The sequence below is a fragment of the Pan paniscus genome, chromosome 2 (genome assembly GCF_029289425.2).
Source record: "Pan paniscus chromosome 2, NHGRI_mPanPan1-v2.0_pri, whole genome shotgun sequence".
Lineage (NCBI taxonomy): Eukaryota > Metazoa > Chordata > Mammalia > Primates > Hominidae > Pan > Pan paniscus.
In genome coordinates, this window is record NC_085926.1 from 49,353,071 (window position 1) to 49,376,944 (window position 23,874).

Genomic DNA, 23,874 nt, shown 5'->3' on the forward strand with positions numbered 1-23,874 from the left:
CTCGTAACTAACATTATACTTAATGGTAAAAGACTGAAAAAAAGGTCTGCCCCCTAAGATCAGGAACAAGACAAGAATGTCTGTTCTTGCCACTTCTTCTTTTTTTTTTTGAGACGGAGTCTCGCTCTGTCGCCCAGGCTGGAGTGCACTGGCCCAATCTCAGTTCACTGCAACCTTCGGCCTCCCGGGTTCAAGCGATTCTCCTGCCTCAGCCTCCCAAGTAGCTGGGATTACAGGCACGTACCACCACATCCAGCTAATTTTTGATAGAGATGGGGTTTCACCTTGTTGGCCAGGCTGGTCTTGAACTCCTGACCTCAGGTGATCCACCTGCCTCAGCCTCCCAAAGTGCTGGGATTACAGGCGTGAGCCACCACGCCTGGCCTGTTCTTGCTACTTCTATCCAGCAGGATACTGGAGGTCCTAGCCAGGGCAATAAGGTAAGAAAATGAAATAAAAGACATCCAAATTGGAAAGGAAGAAGTAAAACTATCTCAATTCACACATGAGATGATTTTGTAATGTGGGAAATCCTAAAGAAAACTTTTAGAATAAACAAGTTCAGTAAGGTTGCAGGATACAATATTAACATTAAAAAATCAATTGAGCCAGGCGCAGTGGCTCACGCCTATAATCCCAGCACTTTGGGAGGCCGAGGTGGGTGGATCACGAGGTCAGGAGATCGAGACCATCCTGGCTAACACGGAGAAACCCCATCTCTACTAAAAATACAAATAACTAGCCGGGCATGGTGGCAGGCACCTGTAGTCCCAGCTACTTGGGAGGCTGAGGCAGGAGAATGGCATGAACCCAGGAGACAGAGCTTGCAGTGAGCCAAGATCGGGCCACTGCACACCAGCCTGGGGGACAGAGCAAGACTCCATCTCACAAAAAAAAAAAAAAAAAAAAAAAAAAAAAAGGAAACAATTTGTCAAGCAGGGTAAAAACAATGAAAGGACTGATGAAAGGGAGTACCCAAGGGAGGAAAGAACCGAAAAAGTCATTGGCAGGTTGTTTGGGTAGACATTCTGCAATCTTTCTAAGTTTGGATATTCCTTCTTTTACCAATCTAGATTTGTTTGTAAAGAAACAGCATTCTCGGCTGGGCGCGGTGGCTCACGCCTATAATCCCAGCATTTTGGGAGGCCGAGGCAGGCAGATCACCTGAGGTCGGGAGTTTGAGACCAGCCTGACCAACATGGAGAAACCCCATCTCTACCAAAAATACAAAATTAGCCGGGCGTGGTGGCACATGCCTGTAATCCTAGCTACACAGGAGCAAGAGGCAGGAGAATCGCTTGAACCCGGGAGGCAGAGGTTGTGGTGAGCCAAGATCGTGCCATTGCACTCCAGCCTGGGCAACAAGAGTGAAACTCCGTCTCAAAAAAGAAAAATCAATTGAGGCCGAGCACAGTGGTTCATGTCTGTAATCCCAACACTTTGGGAGACTGAAGCAGGAGGAATACTCAGGCCCAGGAGTTAAGAGACCAGCCCTGACAACATAGTGAGACACTGAGAAAGGAAGGACGGACGGAAGCATGAGAGGGGAGGGGAGAAAGAAAAGGGCCGGGCGCAGTGGCTCACGCCTATAATCCCAGCAATCTGGGAGGCCGAAACAGGTGGATTGCTTGAGAGTCCAGGAGTTCAAGACGAGCCTGGGAAACATAGTGAAACCCTGTCTCTACTAAAAATACAAAAAATTAGCCAGGAGCGGTGGTGCACGCTAATCACAGTTACTTGGGAGGCTCAGGTGGGATAATCCCCTGAGCCCTGGAGGTGGAAGCTGCAGTGAGCTGAGATTGCATCACTACACTCCAGCCTGGGGAACCCCAGTGAGACACTGTCTCTAAAAAAAGAAGGAAAAGAAAAAAAAAAAAATCAGCCAGTTGTGGTAGCATGCACCTGTAGTCCCAGCTACCATGGAGGCTGAGGTGGGAGGATTGCTTGAGCCCAGGAGGTGGAGGATGTGGTGAGCTATGATTGCATCACTGCACTCCAGCCTGGGTGACAGAGTGGAACCTTGTCTCAAACTCTTATGACTCAACTACAAAAAAGCAGCTTAGGTTGGTGGTCTGGCTCAGGATCTCTTGCAAGGTTGAAATCATAAAGAACTCTTTTTGGGCTGGGCACGGTAGCTCACACCTGTAATCCCAGCACTTTGGGAGGCTGAGGCGAGCAGAACACTTGAGGTCAGGAGTTCGAGACCAGCCTGACCAACCCAGCAAAACCCTGTTTCTACAAAAAATTCAAAACTTAGCCGGGTGTGGTGGCGGGCACCTGTAATCCCAGTTACTCGAGAGATTGAGGCAGGAGAATCGCTTGAACCCAGGAGGCAGAAGTTGCAGTGAGCCCAGATTGTACCACTGCACTCCAGCCTGGGCAACAGAGTGAAACTGTGTCTTTAAAAAAAAAAACCACTGCACTCCAGCCTGGGCAACAGAGTGAAACTGTGTCTTTAAAAAAAAAAAAAAAGAGAACTCCTTCTGACATGAAGTACGCTATTTATCTATCCATCTATCTTTTTTTTTTTTTTTTTTTGAGATGAGGTCTCACTTTGTCACCCAGGCTGGAATGCAGTGGCGTGATCTTGGCTCAATGCAATCTCCACCTTCGAGGCTCAAGTGATCCTCCCACCTCAGATTCCCCAGCAGCTGGGACCACAGGCATGCGCCACCACGCCCAGCTAATTTTTGTATTTTTGGCAGAGACGGGGTTTCGCCATGTTGCCCAGGCTGGTCTCCAACTCCTGAGCTCAAGTGATCTACTCGCCTCGGCCTCCCACAGTGCTGAGGGATTACAGGCGTGAGCCACTGCCCATCTATCTATGCATCTATCCAATCTATGTACCTATCTAACCTATCTATGTGTTTCTCTATTATGTAGTTATTTTCAGAAAGGGTCTCATTCTGTCACCAAGGCTGGAATGCAGTGGTGCAATATTGGCTCACTGCAGCCTCTGCCTCCCAGGCTCAACTCAAGTGATCCTCCCACCTTAACCTCTCCAGTAGCTGGGACTACCAGGCTCCTGCCACCACAGCTGACTAATTTTTATACAGATAGGGTTTCACTATATTACCCAGGCTGGTCTCGAACTCCTGGGCTCATGCAATCCTCCCGATTCAGCCTCCCAAAGTGCTGGGATTACAAGCATAAGCCACCTCACCAGGCCTAAATACAGTATATAGAAAAAATTAAAAAATAAAGAACTCTTACAATTCAATAATAAAAAGACAAATAATCTAATCCAATTAAAAAATGAGCAAAGGATGTGAGTAGGTATGACCCTGCAATTCTATTCCTAGGTATATATCTAAGAGAAACAAAAACATATGTCCACATAACAACTTGTACCTCTACATGAATATTCATAGCAGGATTATTCATAATAGTCAAAAAATGTAAAGAACCCAAATATCCAACAACTGATGAATATAAATATATCCATAAAATGGAATGGAATATTATTCAGCGATAAAGGATAAAGTACTGATATATGCTATAGTATGGATAGATCTTGGAAATGTTATATAAGTGAAAGAACCCAGTCACAAAAACCAACATGCATGATTCCATTTATATAAAATTGTCCAGAATAAACAAATTCAGAAAGAGAAAATAGACTGGTAGTTGCCTAGGGCAGGGACTTGGGGGTGGAGAGAAATGGAAAATGACTAATGGAATAGTGGAGTTTCTCAGGTAAAGATTTTTCCAAAATTATTGTGGTGATGGCTGCACAACTCTATGAATATACTATAAACTATTGATTATAGTATACATAATTCACACATTTTATTTATTTTGAGACAGGGTCTCACTCTGTTGCCCAGGCTGGAGTATAGTGGTGCGATCTCCACTCACTGCAACCTTAGCCTCCCCAGGCTCAAGTGAACCTCCAATCTCAGTCTCCCAAGTAGCTGGAACTAAAGGTGCATGCCACCACACCCAGCTAATTTTTTGTATTTTTAGTAGTGACCGGGTTTCACCACGTTGCCCCAGCTGCTCTCAAACTCCTGAGGTCAAGCGATCCTCCTGCCTGTCTCTCCCAGCGTGTTGGGATTACAGGCGTGAGCCACCGCACCCAGCCCACAGTATATATAATTCACACTTTAAAAAGGTGAATTGTAAGATATGTGGATTATATTTCAATAAAGCTGTTACCACCACTCTCGCCCCCAGTGGGGGGAAAAAAGAGAGAAATCTGCAGATTCCTTCCATCTGGCAGACAGTGATGGTCAACCATCCCAATTCCCACCCTTCCCTCCTAGACCATACTTCGATTTTTAGCTATGTACTTTGTTGTAGACTACACTTCCTAGCTTCCCTTGGAGACATGGCCATGTACCATGAGATGTGAGAATCAGCAGTATGTTGTGGGACTTCCAGAAAGTCTTTCTTAAAGGGAAGTCTTTATTATCTTCCTCCTTTCCTGCTGCTTAAATCTAAAGTAAGGGCTGGTTTCTAAGCAGCCATCCTGGTATGTGAGAATGAATGCCATACCGTGGGGCTGGAAGAACCAAAAGGTAAAAAGGAGCCTGGATCTCAGGTGATCTTGGGAGCCACCATCTCAGCCCCAAGACTGCCTACCTTCCATGTTTCTTCCATATGAATGAGAAATAAATGACTGTCTTATTTAAGGTGGTATTTTTCAAGTCTCTGTTACCTATAGTCAAACTAATCCTAAATAATATATACTCAGCTGGGCATGGTGGTTCACGCCTGTAATCCCAGCACTCTGGGAGGCCGAGGCGGGCAGATCACGAGGTCAGGAGTTTGAGACCAGCCTGGCCAACATATGAAACCCCATCTCTACTAAAAATATTAAAATTACCCAGGCGTGGTGGGGTGAGGCAAGAGAATCGCTTGAACCTGGGAGGTGGAGGTTGCAGTGAGCCAAGATCATGCCACTGCACTCTAGCCTGGGTGACAGAGACTCTTGTCTCAAAAATAATAATAATAATAATAATAATAATAATAATAATAAATACTCATTATCAAAACTATATTGTCTAAAGGGTATGTTCCCCAACCAGAATGGATAAGACAATCCACAGGGGTACCAGAAGAAAACTCAGAGGGCAAACAATGACAAAAATAAACAATGAAAACAAAACAAAAAAACTCAGAGGGCTGACAGTGCTGCCATTACTCATTTGTGAATTCTCAGGACAATATTACATACAGCAGTGAATACGTGTGTGTGTATATATATAGATATAGATATTATAGAATTTTATCCAAATCTACAAAATCTAGTAACTTTTTTTTTTTTTTTTTTTGCAAAAAGGGAGTAAATTGAAGATACTACTAATCATGAAAGCACAATAAGAAGCATATCGATGACAGGGAAATGTGCTCAATGCAAATCTTCAAACAAGAGCATGCAGTCAAGGCTAGGAGTAATGGCTCATGCCTGTAATGCCAGCACTTTGGGAGGCTGAGGTAGGCGGATCACTTGAGGTCCAGAGTTCAAGACCAGCCTGGCCAACATTGTGAAACCCCGTCTCTACAAAAAATATAAAAATAAGTTGGATGTAGTGGCATGTACCCATAATCCCGGCTACTCGAGAGGCTGAGGCAGGAGAATCTCCTGAACTCAGGAGGCAGAGGCTGCAGTAAGCCGATATCTCGCCATTGCATTCCAGCCTGGGCAACAAGAGAAAAACCCCGTCTCAAAAAAAAAAAAAAAAAAAAAATTAGCTGGGTTGGTGGCAGGCACCTGTAACCCCTGAAAGGCTACTCAGGATGCTGAGGCATGAGAATCACTTGAATTCGGCAGGCAGAGGTTGCAGTGAGCTGAGAACGCGCCACTGCACTCCAGCCTGGGCAACACAGTGAGACTCGGTCAAAAAAAAAAAAAAAAAAAAAAGGATTGGCATGGTGGCTCACGCCTGTAATCCCAGCACTTTGGGAGGCCGAGGCCTGTGGATCACGATGTCAGGAGTTCAAGACCAGCCTGACCAACATGGTGAAACCCCATCTCTACTAAAAATACAAAAATTAGCCGGGCACGGTGGTCCGCACCTGTAATCTCAGCTACTCAGGAGGCTGAGGCAGGAGAATCACTTGAACCCGGGAGGAGGAAGTTGCAGTGAGCTGAGATCGTGCCATTGCACTCCAGTTTAGGCAACAAGAGTGAAAATTCGTCTCAAAAAAAAAAAGAGAGAGAGTGAAGTTCCCCAGTTAGAGTCAAGTGTGGCAACTCATGCCTGTAATCCCATCTACTCAGGAGGCTGAGGTGGGAAGATAGCTAGAGTCCAGAGTTTGAGACCAGCTTGGGCAAAATAGCAAGACCCTATCTCATAAAAATAAAAAAATATTGGCCGGGCGTGGTGGCTCACACCTGTAATCCCAGCACTTTGGGAGGCTGAGGTGGGCAGATCACGAGGTAAGGAAATCGAGACCATCCTGGCTAACATAGTGAAATCCCGTCTCTACTAAAAATACAAAAAATTAGCCGGGCGTCGTGAAGGGCGCCTGTAGTTCCAGCTACTCGGGAGGCTGAGGCATGAGAATGGGGTGAACCCAGGAGGTGGAGCTTGCAGTGAGCTAAGATCGTGCTACTGCACTCCAGCCTGGGTGACAGAGAGAGACTCCGTCTCAAAAATAAATAAATAAATAAAATAAAATAAAATAAAAAAATAGACACTGGGCGCGGTGGCTCACACCTGTAATCCCAGCATTTTGGGAAGCCAAGGCAGGCAAATTGCTTGAGTCTAAGAGTTGGAGACCATCCTAAACAACACAGTGAAACCCCATCTCTACCCAAAATACAAAAAATTAGCTGGCTGTGGTGGTGCGCATCTGTGGTCACAGCTACTCAGGAGGCTAAGATGGGAGGATCACTTGAGTACAGGAGGCAGAGGTTGCAGTGAGCTGAAATCACGCCACTACACTCCAGCCTGAGTGACACAGTAAGACCCTGTCTCACAAAATAAAGATTTAATAAACTTTACGTCTCTCATAAGGCCTAATCTGCATAGGCTTTTGCCCAAAGTCAAACAACCAGGACCCTATGGGATGCAAAGAAACGTCAACAGGAATTCCCCAGTTCAAGAAAAGGCTGCTTTGGCCAAGTGTGCTGGGGTTCATGCCTGGAATCCCAGTACTTTGAGAGGTGGGTAGATCACCTGAGGTCAGGAGTTCGAGACAAGCCTGACCAACATGGTGTAACCCCATCTCCACTAAAAACACAAATATTAGGTGGGCGTGGTGGTGGGCACCTGTAATCCCAACTACTGAGATGCTGAGGCAGGAGAATCACTTGAACACAGGAGGCAAAGGTTGCAGTGAGCCGAGTTAGCGCCATTGCACTCCAGCCTGGGCGACAAGAGCAAAACTCCATCGTATCAGAAAAAGAAAAAGAAAAAGAAAAGGCTGCCACCTTTGCGTAGCACCCTACCTAGAAGACATTCAATTCTTGAGAAATAATCTCTTTTGGCCAGGTGTGGTGGCTCACGCCTGTAATTCCAGCACTTTGGGAGGCCGAGGCGCGCAGATCACGAGGTCAGGAGATCAAGACCATCCTGGCTAACATCTCTACTAAAAATACAAAAAATTAGCCGGGCATGGTGGCAGGAGCCTGTAGTCCCAGCTACTCGGGAGGCTGAGGCAGGAGAATGGCGTGAACCCGGAAGGTGGAGCTTGCAGTGAGCTGAGATCGCACCACTGCACTCCAGCCTGGTCTATAGAGCGAGAATCCATCTCAAAAAAGAAAAAAAAGAGCTATCTTTGCTTTGTTTATAGTTCAACATGCGCACAATATTTGTTCCAGTATTGACTTAAATCTTCTGTTATGGTTTGAAAAGTTTCCTTATAGATGGGGAATAAATCATTGCCTGTCCTTGGGCCCTCTCCAGCCCCACCTTCCTCTCTGCACTTTCAGCCTGCACTCCATTCCTTCTGGGTGCTTTGGTGTGTCTGAGATTACTGCATGTGTCTTCTATTCTGTTTGTGCCTTCCCTTCCTAGAATGTCCAGACTCTGTCTCCACCTTTGCTTATAGGGAGGGAATTCACGTTTAAAGACCCCAGTCCAGCCAGGCACGGTGGCTCACGCCCATAATCCCAGCACTTTGGGAGGCTGAGGTGGGCGGATCACTTGAGGTCAGGAGTTCGAGACCAGCCTGGCAAACATGGCAAAACCCTGTCTCTACTGAAAATACAAAAATTAGCCGGGCATGGTGGCATCTGCCTGTAATCCCAGCTACTTGGAAGGCTGAGGCACGAGAATCACTTGAATCTGGGAGGTGGAGGTTGCAGTGAGCCGAGATTGCACTACTGCATTACAGCCTGGGCGGCAGACTGAGACTGTGTCTCAGAAAAAAGAAAGAAAAGAAAAAGAAAAATATCTGATAAAGAGCATTTGGCCCAGAAAAAGTATAAAATCATTTAGCCACTAATGGTGACAAAGACAAAAATTACAAGTGATTATCGGACAAAATGAAAGCCTAAGTGATTTCTGGGATACTGGGAATGTGGCAATACACAGATGTTGAGAAGTAAAAAGTACAAGCACAGAAAATCAAACTTGCTGTTTTCTCCTTGAAAAACGCAGGAGAAATTTTGCAGAATTATCTCTCCTTTCCACTTTGCTATAATGCAGCATTCTTTACAAGTACATGGTTTGTCAAGAAAGGAAATCACGCTTAGCTCTCCCAGACGTGTCATTTTCCAGGCTAGGTTTAGTCTCAGAAATAACTTATAAGTTTGGAGTAGAGGTTTATTTAACCAAAAGTCAGTTATATCTAATTAAGTCACCAGTAACAATACACAAATAACAGTATTTCTTTTACAACTTTTAATTTTTTTTTTTTTGAGACAGGGTCTCACTGTCATCCAGGCTGGAGTGAGGTGGTGTTATCATGGCTTACCACAACCTTGACCTCCCAGGCTCAGGTAATCCTCCCACTTCAGTCTCCCAAGTAGCTGGGAGTACAGGCACACACACCACGCCCAGCTAATTTTTGTGGTTTTTTTGTAAAGATGGAGTTTCACCATGTTGCCCAGGATGGTCTTAAACTCCTGGGCTCAAGTGATGCCCCCACTTTCTAAAAATTTAATTATCTTGGCTGGGTGCAGTGGCTCACGCCTGTAATCCAAGTACTTTGGGAGGCTCAGATGGGCAGATCACTTGAGGTCAGGAGTTCGAAACCAGCAGCCTGGCCAACATGGTGAAACCATTCTCTACTATGAATACAAAAATTAGCCTAGCGTGGTGGCAGGCACCTGTAATCCCAGCTACTCGGGAGGCTGAGGCAGGAGAATTGTTTGAACCTGGGAGGCGGAGGTTGCAGTGAGCCGAGATGGCACCACTGCACTCCAGTCTGGGTGACAGCAAGACTCTGTCTCGGGGGAAAAACAAATTTAATTATCTTTTATGTAGAGACAGGGTCTTGCTGTGTTGCCCTGGCTGGTCTCAAACTCCTAGCCTCAAGTGATTCTCCCGTGTTGGCTCCCTAAGTGTTGGGACTACAGGGGTGAGCCACTGCGCCTGGTCCATTGCCCCCCCACCTTTTTTTTTTTTTTTTTTTGAGACAGAGTCTTACTCTGTCGCCCAGGCTGGAGTGCAGTGGCGCGATCTTGGCTCACTGCAACCTCCACCTCCCAGGTTCAAGCAGTTCTCCTGCCTCAGCCTCCCAAATAGCTGGGATTATAGGCGTTTGCCACCACGCCTGGCTAATTTTTTTATTTTTAGTAGAGACGGGGTTTTACCATGTTGACCAGGCTGGTCTCAAACTCCTGACCTCAGGTGATCCACTTGCCTCGGCCTCCCAAAGTGCTAGGATTACAGCAATGAGCCACCGCACCCAGCCCCCATTGCCCATTTTTAAACTCAGTTTTTTTTTTATTTTTTTGATGATGCCCTTTGGGGCACAACATTTTTTATTTTGTTGAAGTCAAATTTATCTGTTTTTCCCTTTGGTTACTGATGGTTTGGTGGCATATCTAAAATACCACAGCCAAATTCAAGGTCGTAAAAAATATATATATGCTTCTTTCTATAGTTTTAAGTCTTACACTTTAGGCCTTTGATTCATTTTGAGTTAATTTTTATACATGATATGAGGTAAGGGGTCCAACTTCATTCTTTTTCACTTGGAAATCTAGTCACCTCAGCATTATTTACTGAAAAGACTATTTTCCCCCCAACTGGATGGTCCTGGCACACTTGAGAAATCAACTAATTAGCAACTGAGGGTTTACTTTGGATTAATCCTATTCCATTGGTCTATATTGTCCACCCTTATACTAGTACCACAGTCTTGATTACTGTTGCTTTGCAGTAAGTTTTAAAATCTGGAGGTGTGAGTCCTCCAGCTTTGTTTTTTTCCAAGATTATTTTGGTTATTCTGGGTCCCCTGAATTTCGGTATGTATTTTAGGAACAGTTTGTCAATTTCTGCAAAAAAGCCAGCTGGAATTTTGATAGGAATTACACTGAATCTACAGATCGATTTGGGGAGTACTGCCATCTTTACAATGTTAAGTCTTCTGACATATGAACATGGACGCCTTTCCATTTATTTAGGTCATCTTTCATTTTTTTACTTCCTCTTTCCTCCCCTCCGTTTTCTCCTTATACTTAGAACCACAGGCATCAAACTAAATGTAGGGAAGCCTTGTCTCCCACTACTACTTCGTAGAAAAGGAAAAATATAAGAAACAGCTAACAAATAATGCAGTTATAAACTTTAAACAAACAATCCTCGCAACAGTCCTCCTGTAAGGTAAGTTCTAATACTCTCATTTACAGATGAAGAAACTGAGTACGGAAAGGCTAATTTGTTCAACGTCAGTCGCACTGCTAGCCAGTAAGAGGCAGAATTGGACACTGAAGTAAATTAAGCAATCCGTTTCAGAGTACACATTTCTAAACATTCCACTGTCTTACCCTCCTTCCTTCCCCGTGTCAAGAGAAGTGATTCTACAGCTTTAGCGTATTATTCTCCTTTGCCTACTCAGGCAAACCTTGGTGACACTGTGAAAGACTCGATTAATTAATATGCAACTTAGGGCGATTAACTAGTTTGAATATTTTTCCTTAACTTCACAAACTCAGTCTCTGATGTATTTGATTAACTCTGTCTATGTCTATATTCAGTATGACCGTATGGACTTTTTAAAACTGTTACATGACCGGGCGTGGCAGCTCACGCCTGTAATCCCAGCACTTTGGGAGGCCGAGGCAAATGGATCACCTGACGTCAGGAAATCGAGACCAGTCTGGCCAACATGGCAAAATCCCGTCTCTACTAAAAATACAAAAAAAAATTAGCCAGGCGTGGTGGCGGGTGCCTGTAATCCCAGCTACTTAGGAGGCTGAGGCAGGAGAACCGCTTGAACCTGGGAGGCAGAGGTTGCAGTGAGCCGAGATCACGCCATTCCACTCCAGCCTGGGCAACGAGAAACTCCGTCTCAAAAAAAAAAAAAAAAAAAAACAACAACAGGCCGGGCGTGGTGGCTCACACCTGTAATCCCAGCACTTTGGGAGGCCGAGGCGGGCGGATCATGAGGTCAGGAAATTGAGACCATCCTGGCTAATATGGTGAAACCCCATCTCTACTAAAAATACAAAAAATTAGCCAGGCATGGTGGCACGCACCTGTAGCCCCAGCTACTTGGGAGGCTGAGGCAGGAAAATTGCTTGAACCCGAGAAGCAGAGGTTGCAGTGAGCAGAGATCGTGCCATTGCACTCCAGCCTACGTGACAGAGCGAGACTCCATCTCGGGGAAAAAAAAAAAAAAAAAGGGTCGGGCGTGGTGGCTCATGCCTGTAATCCCAGCACTTTGGGAGGCCCAAGGTGGGCAGATCACGAGGTCAGCATAGAGACCATCCTGGCTAACACGGTGAAACCCTGTCTCTACTAAAAATACAAAAAAAATTAGCCAGGCATGGTGGCAGGCACCTGTAGTTCCAGCTACTCAGGAGCCTGAGGTAGGAGAATGGTGTGAACCCGGGAGCAGAGGTTGCAGTGAGATCACACCACTGCACCCCAGCCCGGGGGACAGAGCGAGACTCCAGGTCTCAAAAAAAAAAAACAAACAAAAAAAAACCCTATTATGTTTGTTTTCTACGCTTTTATGATGTTTTTGCATACATTTCTTTTAGATGTGTGTATCTTTTTTCTGTACACACCAGAGAAAGAAATAATGTCACATATGTTTGAGTCACTCTGAAATCATCACCTCTTGGTTCTTTGGTTCTAGCATGTCTTACACCTCTTTACTCTTACTGAGTGTTTTAATGTCTGTTTACTCATTACAGATGATGTCAAGGAAGGGGATGGCTTTCTCTTTTTTTTTTTTCCTGGAGACAAGGTCTCACTCTGTTGCCCAGGCTGGAGTGCAGTGCTGTCATCATGGCTCACTGCAGCATCAAACTCCTGGGCTCAGGTGACCCTCCCACCTCAGCTTCCCAAGTAGCTGGGATTATAGGTGTGTGCCACCATTCCCGGCTAAATTTTTTTGTATTTGTGTGGGTGTGTGTGTGGAGACGGGGTTTTGCCATGTTGCCCAGGCTGGTCTCGAACTCCTGGGCTCAGTGATGAACTCCTGGGCTTAAGTGACCCACCCGCCTCTGTCTTCCAAAGTGGTGGGATTATAATAGGTGGAGCCATGACATCCAGCCAGCTGTGGCTTTCTGAGCTTTAGGGAGCTCTGCTATAGAAAGAATGATAGGTGAAGGCTAGTCCTTTTCACACTTTACAAGTCAAAGTGATTTCCTGGGATAACTATAGCTCATCTGCACTGCTGCCTGCCTTGCTTATCTGGGTGCTGAGTGTGGGAGTGGTGTGTCCATCATATGTTCTTCAGATGCTACAGTGGCTACTGACTATGCTTCAGTAGGTAAATTAAAACCATGCATTAATGAGCAACTCTCCACATTTCACATAGCAGTCTTTGGTAATTTTCTCACATTTGTGTGACCATGATGCTTACATTTGTCTGGACAACTTCCTGAAGGCCTTCTGGAGCTGTTCAATGGGCCAGCCCACTAATAACTAATTTAGTATCTCACATTTTGAAATGTGGAGCTGTTCAATGGCCAGCCTACTAATGACTAATATCTCACACTTTGAAATCTTTGTTCATTAGCTTTTAATTAACAAAATAATCCTATCTAAGCTACATATCCATGTGTTATAGCCATACAGTGGAGTACTACTCAGCAACAATAAGGAACGAAGTACAGTACTGTACTGAAACATGCTACAACATGGATGAATCTTGAAAATACTATGCTCAGTAAAAGAAACCAGTCACGGCCGGGCGCGGTGGCTCACGCCTGTAATCCCAGCACTTTGGGAGGCCGAGGCGGGTGGATCATGAGGTCAGGAGATCGAGACCATCCTGGCTAACAAGGTGAAACCCCGTCTCTACTAAAAATACAAAAAAAAAAAAATTAGCCGGGCGCGGTGGCGGGCGCCTGTAGTCCCAGCTACTCGGGAGGCTGAGGCAGGAGAATGGCGTGAACCCGGGAAGCGGAGCTTGCAGTGAGCCGAGATTGCGCCACTGCAGTCCGCAGTCTGGCCTGGGCGACAGAGCGAGACTCCGTCTCAAAAAAAAAAAAAAGAAAAAAAGAAACCAGTCACAAAGAACCACATATTTCATACCATATTTGTATGAAATATCCAGAATAGGTAAATCTACAGAGACAGAAAGCAGCTGCTGGGCGTGGTAGCTCACGCCTGTAATCCCAGCACTTTGGGAGGCCGAGGCGGGTGGAACACCTGAAGTCAGGAGTTCAAGACCAACCTGGCCAACCTGGTGAAACCCCATCTCTACAAAAATACAAAAAAAAATCAGCCAGGCCTGGTGGCGTCCACCTGTAATCCCAGCTACTCGGGGGGCTGAGCTTGCAGTGAGTGAAGATTGTGACATTGCACTCCAGCCTGGGCGACAAAGCGAGACTCCGTCTCCAAAAAAAAAAAAAAGGAGCATAGTGGTTGCTTAGGGATGAGGCTAATAGGGACTTCTCCAGGCAGAACCCAAGAAGAATGTGTGAGCTTAGTTTGGGGTTCAGCAGCACTTGCTGAGAGGAACCTGCTGTGCTTCTCAGATTCCCTAGGCCCATCTTGGAAGGACTTACTCCAGAACAGGTTCTGAGTGGCAGGTCTATTTCCAGCCACATGTCATTAATAGACTAATTCCTCTGCTGAAAAAGAGTCATGACACTTCTTACTTCTTACAGCAGTGAACAGACTCAGGAGCTCTGTTCTGTCCAGAATTCCAATAGCTAACAACTTACAATAAATAAAAGTTACAGAAGCCGGGCGCGGTGGCTTACGCCTGTAATCCCAGCACTTTGGGAGGCCGAGGCAGGCGGATCATGAGGTCAGGATATTGAGACCATCCTAACACAGTGAATCCCAGTCTCTACCACACACACAAAAAATTAGCCGGGCGTGGTGGCAGGTGCCTGTAGTCCCAGCTACTCAGGAGGCTGAGGCAGAAAAATGGCATGAACCCAGGAGGTGGAGCTTGCAGTGAGCCGAGATGGTGCCACTGCACTCCAGCCTGGGCAACAGAGTGAGACTCCACCTCAAAAAAAAAAAAAAAGTTACAGAAAAAACAGTAAGACTTGATTAGTAGGCCCAAGTACACATACTGATTTAGAAGACAGAAGCAAATCAGTTTCACAAAAGGAGCCTTCCCCTCCTTTATTGGCGGGTCCCCGTCCATCTATAATACCCACAGACTGTGAGAAGCAAATAGCTTTGACAGTCCGTTATCAGGAATTTTTTTCTTTTTCTTTAAGATGGAGTCTCACTCTGTCACCCAGGCTGGAATGCAGTGGCACAATCTCAGCTCACTGCAGCCTCCACCTCCCGGGCTCAAGCGATTCTTGTGTCTCAGCCTTCTGAGTAGCTGGGAATACAGGCACCCGCCACCACGCCCGGCTAATTTTTGTAGTTTTAGTAGAGACGGGGAACATCTTGGCCAGGCTGGTCTTGAACTCCTGACCTTGTGATCCACCTGCCTCGGCCTCCCAAAATGCTGGGATTACAGGCGTGAGCCACTGCACCCAGCCTTAATTTTTGTATTTTTTGTAGAGACGGGTTCACCATGTTGGCCAGACTAGTCTTGAACTCCTGACCACAGGTAATCCGCCTGCCTTGGCCTCTCAAAGTGCTGGTATTACAGGTATGAGCCACCACGCCCAGCCCCATGTCAGGATTTAATTCACACCTTACTTGGGATGCTAGCCAGTCTGAACCAGTCAACATGTAAAAGGAAAATACAGATGTAACAAAAGCTGGACTGGAAAAACACATGGCTTAATCCTCTGTCTAATATTCCAAGGAAAATTTACAAATTTTGATAGAGTGACAGTAGAGAAACTGAAAAAATCTATTTCAGAAAAGGTAAAAGGCGTCATGGATATTAATATAAAAGAGTACGGGGCCAGGTGTGGTGGCTCTCCCCTATAATCTCAGCATTCTGGGAAGCTGAGGCGGGCAGATTACTTGAAGTCAGGAGTTCGAAACCAGCCTGGCCAACATGGTGAAACCCCGTCTCTACTAAAAATATAAAAATCAGGCTGGATGTGGTGGCTCATGCCTGTAATCCCAGCACTTTGGGAGGCTGAGGCAGGAGGATCACGAGGTCAGGAGATCGAGACCACCCTGGCTAACACGGTGAAACCCCGTCTCTACTAATACAAAAAACTAGCCAGGCGTGGTGGCATGCACCTGTAGTCCCAGCTACTTGGGAGGATGAGGCAGGAGAACCGCTTGTACCTGGGAGGCAGAGGTTGCAGTGAGCCGAGATCGCACCACTGCACTCCAGTCTGGGTGACAGAGCAACTCCGTCTCAAAAAAAAAAAAAAAAGAAATACAAAAATTAGCCAGGTGTGGTAGTACACACGTGTAGTTCCAGCTACTAGGGAGGCTGAGGCAGGAAGATCAGTTGAACCCAGGAGACAGAGGCTGCAGTGAGCCAAGATCACACCACTGCACTCCAACTTGAGCGACAGAGTGAGAATCCGTCAAAAAAAAAAAAAAAAAAAGTAAAAATTATACATACTTAGGCAACAGAGTCACTGCTTCAAGTGTGAACACAACAGACAAAAAGTCTGGATTGCATTCAATCCTACAACTGGTAATGTCACAGCTTCACTGCCCAATGTGGTAGCTACTAGCCACATTGTGACTTTCTTTTTTTAAGACAGAGTTTCACTCTTGTTGCCCAGGCTGGAGTGCAATGGCGCGATCTCAACTCACTACAACCTCCGCCTCCCCGGTAGGTGGGATTACAGGCATGCACCACCATGCCCGGGTAATTTTGTATTTTTAGTAGAGACGGGGTTTCTCCATGTTGGTCAGGCTGGTCTGAACTTCCCAACCTCAGGTGATCCGCCCACCTTGGCCTCCCAAAGTGCTGGGATTACAGGCGTGAGCCACTATGCCCGGACTAATTAATCTTTTTTTTTTTTTTTTTTTTGAGACAGCGTTTCGATCTTGTCCCCCAGACTGGAGTGTAATGGCACGATCTCAGCTCACTACAATCCTGCCTCCCAGGTTCAAGCGATTCTCCCGCCTCAGCCTCCCAAGTAGCTGGGATTATAGGCATCCACCACTACGTCCAGCTCATTTCTGTATTTTTAGTAGAGACAGGGTTTTGCCTTATTGGCCAGGCTGGTCTCGAACTCCTATCTCAGGTGATCCACCAGCCTCAGCCCCCGCAAAGTGCTAGGATTACAGGCGTGAGCCACCACACATGGCCAATTAATTTATCTTTAAAAAAACAAACAAAAACAAAAAAACAATGCTGGTCAGGCACAGTGACTCCCACCTGTAATCCCAGGATGTCTGAGGCCAGGAGCTCGAGACCAGCCTGGGCAATACAGTGAGACCTCATTTCTACAAATAATAAAAATTAGCCAGGCGTGTTGGTGAGTGTCTGTAATCCCAGCTACTGGGTGGGTAAGGGTGGGAAACTGAGGTGAGAGGACAGCTTCAGCCAGTAGGTTAAGTCTACAGTGAGCCATGATCATACCACTGCTCTCCAGCCTGGGTGCCAGAGTGAGTCCCTGTGTCAAAAACAAGAACAAAAAACTGATGTTTAAATTTTAAAATATTCTTCCTTTTTATCAAGTAAGTAAAAATTTTAAAGTATTGAATAAAAGACAGGTCTTGTCATGTTACCCAGACTGGTCTCAAACTCCTGAGCTCAAGTCATCTGCCTGCCTCAGCCTTCCACAAGTGCTGGGATTACAGGTGTGAACTACTGCACTTGGCCTAAAATTTTTCATTTTCAAATTCAGTTCCTTGGCCACACTGACCATATTCAATGCTCAATAGCCACATGTGGCTGGGAGCTATGGTACTGGACAGTGCAGATATACAGCACGTCCACCATCACAGAAAGACAACGCTGTTCTTAACATGTCTCCCACAGTTGCTGGATCGGTCAAAGAAGACAAATCCACAATTTAATGTCACAAATTTTTCCAGAAAATGGTCACCACAAACATCAGGTCTTTTAGAGGTCGGGAGTGATGGCTCACTTCTGTAATCCTAGCACTTTGGGAGGTCAAGGGGGGTAGATCAGCTGAGGTCAGGAGTTCAAGACCAGCCTGGCCAACATGGTCAAACCCCGTCTCTACTAAAAATACAAAAATTACCCAGGCATGGTGAGTGTGCCTGTAATCCCAGCTACCTGAGAGGCTGAGGCAGGAGAATGGCTGGAACCTGGGAGGCGGAGGCTGCAGTGAGCCAAGATCGCGCCACTCCAGCCTCGGCAACAGAGCAAGACTCTGTCTCAAAAAATAAAAAAATCAGGTATTTTAAAGATAAATTCTAAGTGCTCCCATCCATCTTTTACGCTTCATTCTTAGTCACTCTGCCACCTACTACTGCAGTGTAATGGTGATCTTCTCCTTGCCAGGCCCAGTGGCCTTGTGTCAACTTTTTTTTCCAGAGAGGGTCTGCCTCTGTCACCCAGACTGGAGTGCAGTGACGTAATTATGGCTCACTGCAGCCTCAACCTCCCAGGCTCAATCAGTTCTCCCACCTCAGTATCCCAAGTAGCTGAGACCACAGGCACACACCACCACGTTTGGCTAATTGCTGTAGAGATGGGGTTCCATCATATGGGCCAGACGGGTCTCCAACTCCTGGGATCAAGCGATCTACCTGCCTTGGCCTCCCAAAGTGCTCAGATTACAGGTGTAGGCCACTGCACTGGCCTTTTTTTTTTTTTTTTTTTTTTTTAAGAGACAGGCTCAGCCTCAAGAACAAGTTAGGACCACAGGTCCCTTGTCTCAATTCTGTGTGTGTGTGTGTGTGTGTGTGTGTGTGTGTGTGTGTGAGAAAGAATCTCACTCTGTCGCCCAGGCTGGAGTGCAGTGGTACAATCTCGGCTCACTGCAACCTCCGCCTCCCGGGTTCAAGCAGTTCTCCTGTCTCAGCCTCCTGAGTAGCTGGGATTACAGGCATGCACCACCACGCCTGGCTAATTTTTTTTTTTTTTTTTTTTTTTTTTGAGATGGAGTCTCCTCTGTTGCCCAGGCTGGAGTGCTGTGGCATGATCTCGGCTCACTGCAAGCTCCACCTCCCGGGTTCACGCCATTCTCCTGCCTCAGCCTCCCAAGTAGCTAGGACTACAGGCACCCGCCAACACGCCCGGCTAATTTTTTTATTTTTTATTAGAGACAGGGTTTCACCGTGTTAGCCAGGATGGTCTCAATCTCCTGACCTCGTGATCTGCCTGCCTCAGCCTCCCAAAGTGCTGGGATTACAGGTGTGAGCCACCGCCCCCGGCCTAATTTTTGTATTTTTAGTAGAGACAGGGATTCACCATGTTGGTCAGGCTGGTCTCGAACTCCTGACCTCGCAATCTGCCCGCCTCAGCCTCCCGAAGTGCTAGGATTACAGGCGTGAGCCACTGCATCCAGCTCCTTGTCTCAATTCTTATTGCCCCGACTGGTCTCATACAAACCACTTTTTTGTTTTTGTTTTTTTGAGACAGAGTCTCTCTCTGTTGCCCAGGCTGAAGTGCAGTGGCATGATCTTGGCTCAATGCAACCTCCGCCTCCCGGGTTCCACCAATTCTCCTGCATCAGCCTCATGAGTAACTAAAATTACAGGTGCGCACCACCACGCCCAGCTAATTTTTGTAATTTTAGTAGAGATGGGGTTTGACCATATTGGCCAAACTGGTCTCGAACTCTTGACCTCAAGTGATCTACCTGCCTCGGCCTCCCAAAATGCTGGGATTTCAGGCGTGAGCCACTGCATCCGGCCACAAACCACTGTCTTCTATGGGCCATTCCTTGTTCTAGCTACTAGAGATATAGCTTTATCTGGAAAACACTCAGGGAAAACAGTACAATGTAATTAAGTGCTGTAACAAATGGTATGAACTCAGAGAAAAAGCAAGTGATTCTGCCAGAGAGCTTCAGATAAGATGATATCTGACCTGGATGGACCTTGAAGAAGGAGGACAAGTCCCCTGGAAAGAGCGGTAATGATGGTTCAGGAATACTTTCTAAGGTGAGGAAACAGCTTGAGCAAATAACCTCAATGACCAGTAACACAAGAATTTGGCGGTCGGGCGCGAGACCATCTTGGCTAACACGGTGAAATCACGTCTCTACTAAAAATACAAAAAAAACAGTTGGGTGTGGTGGCGGGCGGCTGTAGTCCCAGCTACTCAGGAGGCTGAGGCAGGAGAATGACGTGAACCCGGGAGGCGGAGCTTGCAGTGAGCCGAGATCGCACCACGGCACTCCAGCCTGGACGACAGTGCAAGACTCCGTCTCAAAAAAAAAAAGAATTCGGACAGGAGATTTTTGAAAATAAGGCTGGAAAGATGGGGCGATGGTTAGACCAGAGGATATGGTATGTCATGCAGAGCAATCTGCGTTCTATTCTGTAAGGAAGGGAAAGCCACTGGACCAGCACAATCAGGTCTGTAATTAATAGAGAAACAAAGCCTGGCCGGGCACGGCTGTTCACACCTGTAATCCCGGCACTTTGGGAGACTCAGGGGGGTGCAGATCACCTGAGGTCAGGAGTTCAAGACCAGCCTAGCCAACATGGTGAAACCCCATCTCTACTAAAAATACAAAAATTAGCCAGGCGTGGTGGCGGGCGCCTATAATTTCAGCTACTCGGGAGGCTGAGGTAGGAGAATCGCTTGAACCCAGGAGGCGGAGGTTGCAGTGAGCCAAGATCACACCACTGCACTCTAGCCTGGGCAACAGAGCGAGACTCTGTCTCCAAAAAAAAAGAAGAGGAAGAAACAGAGCCTTGGCAGGGCACGAAAAGTGATTGAGTGGTTAACTGCATAGGGATGAGAAAACTATGGCAAGGGTATGAGGGTGCCCAAAAGAAAGAACCCTAATGGAAGGGGAGGTGGAATGGGCACAATCTAAGGAGGCGTTTTCCAAACCTCACAAACATTTCCCCACAGTCAGCTGAAAAATATCAGTGCCCAGGTAAGCTGTTATTACAGGTAAAAACAGCATAGCCTTCGAGTGTATGGAATGGAGAGGGGCAGTGATCTAGCCAAAGAGTGCCAGCAACACAAAGGAAGTGGTGGTCATGAAGAAGCCAGAAATAACTGAAATGCTCAAAAAGGTGTGATGATAATGAACACCAAGAAAAAAGGAACACATTTCAAGAAAAGAGTCCAAACTACATGCTTGCAAAAAGAACACAGGTCTATGAGGAGGTGTCCAGCAAGAGGAGAAAACCTTTTCATATAGCCACAGGGAAGAGTAGATGGCAGTGAATTGAGAAAACGTGGGCACTGAGATATGTGGTGGAAAATGTTCCTTCAAGAAGTCAGCCCGGGGCCAGGCCTGGTGGCTCACGCCTGTAATCCCAGCACTTTGGGAGGCTGAGGAGGATGGATCATTTGAGATCAGGAGTTAGAGACCAGCCTGGCCAACATGGTGAGACCCTGACTCTACTAAAAATACAAAAAATTAGTTGGGCGCGGTGGCTCGCACCTGTAATCCCAGTACTTTGGAAGCCAAGGTGGGCGGATCACGAGGTCAGCAGTTCGAGACCAGCCTGGCCAACACAGTGAAACCTTACCTCTACTAAAAATACAAAAATTAGCCGGACATGATGGCACACGTCTGTAATCCCAGCTACTCAGGAGGCTGAGGCAGGAGAATCACTTGAACCCGGGAGGTGGAGGTGTCAGTGAGCCAAAATCGTACCACTGCTCTCCAGACTGGGCAACAAGAGCAAAACATCACACACAAAAAAAGTCAGGCCGGGTGCAGTTATCAGCACTCTGGGAGGCTGAGGTGGGAGAACTGCTATAGCACAAGTTCAACACCAGCCCGGGCAACATAGTGAGACCACATCTTTACTAAAAAAAATTTTTTTTAAGTAGTCAGCCTGGGCTTGGTGGCTCATGCCTATAATCCCAGCACTTTGGGAGGCTGAGGTGGGAGGATCACTTGAGCCCAGGAGTTCAAGACTGGCCTGGTCAACATGGTGAGAGCTCGTCTCTACAAAAAATAAAAATATTACCCAGGCGTGGTAGCATATATCTGTGGTCCCACCTACTCTGCAGGCTGAGGTGGCAGGATCGCTTGGGCCCAGGAGGGCAAAGTGGCAGTGAGTAGCGATCGAGACACTGCACTCCAGCCTGGGTGACAGAGCAAAATCCTGTCTCAAAAAAAAAAAAAAAAAAAAAGTCAGAAAATAAATGTTACAACATGGATGAACCTTTAAAACATTGCATAAATGAAAGAAGCCAGTCACAAAAGACAATATATGATTCCATTACACGAAATATCCAGAATAGGCAAATCTAGAGAGACACAAAGTAGATTAGTGGTTACCTAAGGCTGGGCGTGGTGATAGGGAGATTGAAGATGACAGCTGAAGAACATAGGGTTTCTTTTTGAGGTGATAATAATGTTCTAAAATTGACTGTAGTGATACACGTAAAACTCTGTGAATATACTAAAACCCACCAAACTGTTCATTTCAAATGAATGGTGTGATATATGAATTATATCTCAGTAAAATTTTTACCAAAAGAGTTGGTTTTTGTTTTTTTTTAAAAAATAAGCGTTGAAAGTATGGCAGAGACTGCCTGCTTATCTGCCTCAATAGCTTTCCCCTTCATAGTCACACGGCTGCCAGTTATGAAGACTACATTTCCCAGCATTCACTGCAGCTAGGTGGGGTATTAAGATCTGACCAACAGACTGTATGCAGAAAATTATGATGCAGGAGAGGAGAGAACTGCTAGAGCAGCATTACGAGATTAGAGGGGAATGAGATTTAGCTTGCAAGTGGAAGGGCTGACCTTAGATAGAACAATGGACTCCCAAGGGACTGATCCACAGGAATAGAAAAATAAGTAAGAAGCAAGATCATAACAGCTGATAGAGGCAAGGAAAGGGAACAGGAGATTTGAGCCAAAGGACATGGTGCTATATTATCCTAAAAGCAGGAGAATAAACGGACTAAGGAATCTTAGCGGGACTGCTAGGCAGTGCTAAAAGCAGCCACCTTTGAGGTCAAGGGTCCATGAGTTCAAAGAGAGACAAGTCAGTGAATTTTTTCTTTCGCTACATTCAGTCAAAAGCACAGAATAGGTAAAGAGTAGGATTTAGGCTAGGCATGGTGGCTCACACCGGTAGTCCCAGCACTTTGGGAGGCTGAGGTGGGCAGATCACTTGAGGTCAGGAGTTTGACACCACCCTGGCCAACACGGTGAAATCCCATCTCTACTAAAGTAGCCAAGTGTGGTGGCGCGCTCCTGTGGCCCCATCTACTCGGGAGGCTGAGACACAAGAATTGCTTGAACCCAGGAGGCGGAGGTTGCTGTGAGCCTTGAGATCGCACCACTGCACTCCACCCTGGGTAACAGAGCAAGACTTTGTCAAAAAAAAAAAAAGTAAGATCTAAACCAGGGCTGAGATTTTGCCAGGTAACATAAAATGAGAGACAGAACAAGAAATGGAGAATACATAAAAGGGGGTAATTACAGTGATAAACTAAAGGTAAGGAGCAGTGAAAGGGTAGGCAGTAGCATCAATAGATGTTAAGCCCCAGTGGGGGCTTAAAGAATTTTGCTGGCAGGGTGCGGTGGCTCACGCCTGTAATCCCAGCACTTTGGGAGGCCAAGGCGGGTGGATCACGAGGTCAGGAGATCGAGACCATCCTGGCTAAAACACCATGAAACCCCGTCTCTACTAAAAGAAAAAAAAAAAAAAAAGAAATACAAAAAATTAGCTGGTCGTGGTGGCGGGCACCTGTAGTCCTAGCTACTCTGGAGGCTGAGGCAGGAAAACGGCGTGAACCCGGGAGGCAGAGCTTGCAGTGAGCCGAGATTATGCCACTGCACTCCAGCCTGAGCGACACAGCGAGACTCCGTCTCAAAAAAAAAAAAAAAAAGAATTTTGCTGTCTGAGTATTACAGTATTATTACAGGGCTTTAATACTGGTGGCTCACGCCTGTAATCCCAGTTATTTGGGAGACTGAGACAGGAGAATTGCTGCCTCAGAAGGCGGAGGTTGCAGTTAGCTGAGACTGGGCCACTGCACTCCAGCCTGCGTGACAGAGCAAGACTCCGTCTCAAAAAAAAAAAAAAAAAAAAAAAAGGCTGGGCACAGTGGCTCATGCCTGTAATCCCAGCACTCTGGGAGGCCGAGGCAGGCAGATCACGAGGTCAGGAGATCAAGACCATCCTGGCTGACACGGTGAAACCCCGTCTCTACTAAAAACTACAAAAACTTAGCTGGGCGTGGCGGCGGGCACCTGTAGTCCCAGCTACTCGGGAGGCTGAGGCAGGAGAATGACGTGAACCTGGGAGGCGGAGCTTGCAGTCAGCCGAGATCGCACCACTGCACTGCAGCCTGGGCGACAGAGCGAGACTCCGTCTCAAAAAAAAAAAAA

The 23,874-nt window shown here is 46.4% G+C and overlaps 1 protein-coding gene across 3 annotated transcripts in view; it reads right to left on the reverse strand.

The window, feature by feature from the left end:
* The window catches only part of RHOA (ras homolog family member A), a 57,783-nt gene that overhangs the window by 16,596 nt on the left and 17,313 nt on the right, over positions 1 to 23,874 (reverse strand). The gene's annotated exons all lie outside the window — the stretch shown is intronic.